Genomic DNA, 2,500 nt, shown 5'->3' on the forward strand with positions numbered 1-2,500 from the left:
TTCTACCTCCTCTGCTGAGAAAGGGCGCACGTTTGTATCGTTAAGATACGGGATCGAGAGCGCCTGACGTATTTCTCGCTGCTCGTGCGAGTCCTGGTCCTCGATGTCATCTGGGAGTAATGTTTCCAACAGCAATCTTGCTGTATCTTCCCAATTCTTGGTCGTGTCACCATCCCCAGCACGCAGCGTAGACAGCATCATGGGCGATCTAATTTTTTCTCGAACGATTTTGTAGGGAACTCCCCAAGGGTCTGTTCCCAGCTGATCGTTCACAAATTTTTCCCAGGATTGGCGCCTTGTAATGTCTAACTGATCCTTGTATCTCTGCTTCAGACGACGATAAATACGCAGGTGGTATTGTCGTTCGTCGTGGGCAAAGCTCCTTTGATAGTTGCTTCGCGCCCTTCTGACTGATCGTTTAAGCACAGTCAATTCAGGGGTCCACGGTGTGGACTCCCTGCAGATGTATCTCGCTATTCGAGGTACAGATAGTAGATAGGGACAGCGGGAATCTCGTTAATCCATTCATGCGCGTCACTAATTAGATGACGAGGCATTTGGCTACCTTAAGAGAGTCATAGTTACTCCCGCCGTTTACCCGCGCTTGCTTGAATTTCTTCACGTTGACATTCAGAGCACTGGGCAGAAATCACATTGCGTCAACACCCGCTAGGGCCATCGCAATGCTTTGTTTTAATTAGACAGTCGGATTCCCCCAGTCCGTGCCAGTTCTGAGTTGATCGTTGAATGGCGGCCGAAGAGAATCCGCGCACCCGCGCGCCCCCGGAGGAGCACGCTAAGGCGGACGCGGCCTCGCAGCAAGGAAGATCCGTGGGAGGCCAAGGCACGGGACCGAGCTCGGATCCTGCACGCAGGTTGAAGCACCGGGGCGCGAACGCCGCGCAGGCGCGCGCATCCTGCACCGCCGGCCAGCACGAGGCCGACCAACGGCGAGAGCAGACCACGCCCGCGCTAAACGCCCGCACTTACCGGCACCCCTACGGCACTCACCTCGCCCAGGCCCGGCACGTTAGCGCTGACCCACTTCCCGACCAAGCCCGACACGCCCCGATCCTCAGAGCCAATCCTTATCCCGAAGTTACGGATCCAATTTGCCGACTTCCCTTACCTACATTATTCTATCGACTAGAGGCTCTTCACCTTGGAGACCTGCTGCGGATATGGGTACGAACCGGCGCGACACCTCCACGTGGCCCTCTCCCGGATTTTCAAGGTCCGAGGGGAAGATCGGGACACCGCCGCAACTGCGGTGCTCTTCGCGTTCCAAACCCTATCTCCCTGCTAGAGGATTCCAGGGAACTCGAACGCTCATGCAGAAAAGAAAACTCTTCCCCGATCTCCCGACGGCGTCTCCGGGTCCTTTTGGGTTACCCCGACGAGCATCTCTAAAAGAGGGGCCCGACTTGTATCGGTTCCGCTGCCGGGTTCCGGAATAGGAACCGGATTCCCTTTCGCCCAACGGGGGCCAGCACAAAGCGCATCATGCTATGACGGCCCCCATCAACATCGGATTTCTCCTAGGGCTTAGGATCGACTGACTCGTGTGCAACGGCTGTTCACACGAAACCCTTCTCCGCGTCAGCCCTCCAGGGCCTCGCTGGAGTATTTGCTACTACCACCAAGATCTGCACCGACGGCGGCTCCAGGCAGGCTCACGCCCAGACCCTTCTGCGCCCACCGCCGCGACCCTCCTACTCGTCAGGGCTTCGCGGCCGGCCGCAAGGACCGGCCATGACTGCCAGACTGACGGCCGAGTATAGGCACGACGCTTCAGCGCCATCCATTTTCAGGGCTAGTTGCTTCGGCAGGTGAGTTGTTACACACTCCTTAGCGGATTCCGACTTCCATGGCCACCGTCCTGCTGTCTTAAGCAACCAACGCCTTTCATGGTTTCCCATGAGCGTCGATTCGGGCGCCTTAACTCGGCGTTTGGTTCATCCCACAGCGCCAGTTCTGCTTACCAAAAGTGGCCCACTTGGCACTCCGATCCGAGTCGTTTGCTCGCGGCTTCAGCATATCAAGCAAGCCGGAGATCTCACCCATTTAAAGTTTGAGAATAGGTTGAGGTCGTTTCGGCCCCAAGGCCTCTAATCATTCGCTTTACCGGATGAGACTCGTACGAGCACCAGCTATCCTGAGGGAAACTTCGGAGGGAACCAGCTACTAGATGGTTCGATTAGTCTTTCGCCCCTATACCCAGCTCCGACGATCGATTTGCACGTCAGAATCGCTACGGACCTCCATCAGGGTTTCCCCTGACTTCGTCCTGGCCAGGCATAGTTCACCATCTTTCGGGTCCCAACGTGTACGCTCTAGGTGCGCCTCACCTCGCAATGAGGACGAGACGCCCCGGGAGTGCGGAGGCCGCCGCCCCGTGAAGGGCGGGGAAGCCCCATCCTCCCTCGGCCCGCGCAAGGCGAGACCTTCACTTTCATTACGCCTTTAGGTTTCGTACAGCCCAATGACTCGCGCACATGTT

The 2,500-nt window shown here is 57.1% G+C and overlaps 1 non-coding gene across 1 annotated transcript in view; it reads right to left on the minus strand.

The window, feature by feature from the left end:
• Positions 1-2,500, minus strand: part of LOC124771705 — a 6,895-nt gene that overhangs the window by 3,446 nt on the left and 949 nt on the right. Inside the window, exon 1 of the ribosomal RNA XR_007013460.1 lies at positions 1-2,500. This exon is cut by the window's left edge and continues 3,446 nt beyond it; it is cut by the window's right edge and continues 949 nt beyond it. This is a non-coding gene — a ribosomal RNA (large subunit ribosomal RNA).

This window comes from Schistocerca piceifrons, unplaced genomic scaffold, assembly GCF_021461385.2.
Source record: "Schistocerca piceifrons isolate TAMUIC-IGC-003096 unplaced genomic scaffold, iqSchPice1.1 HiC_scaffold_936, whole genome shotgun sequence".
NCBI lineage: Eukaryota > Metazoa > Arthropoda > Insecta > Orthoptera > Acrididae > Schistocerca > Schistocerca piceifrons.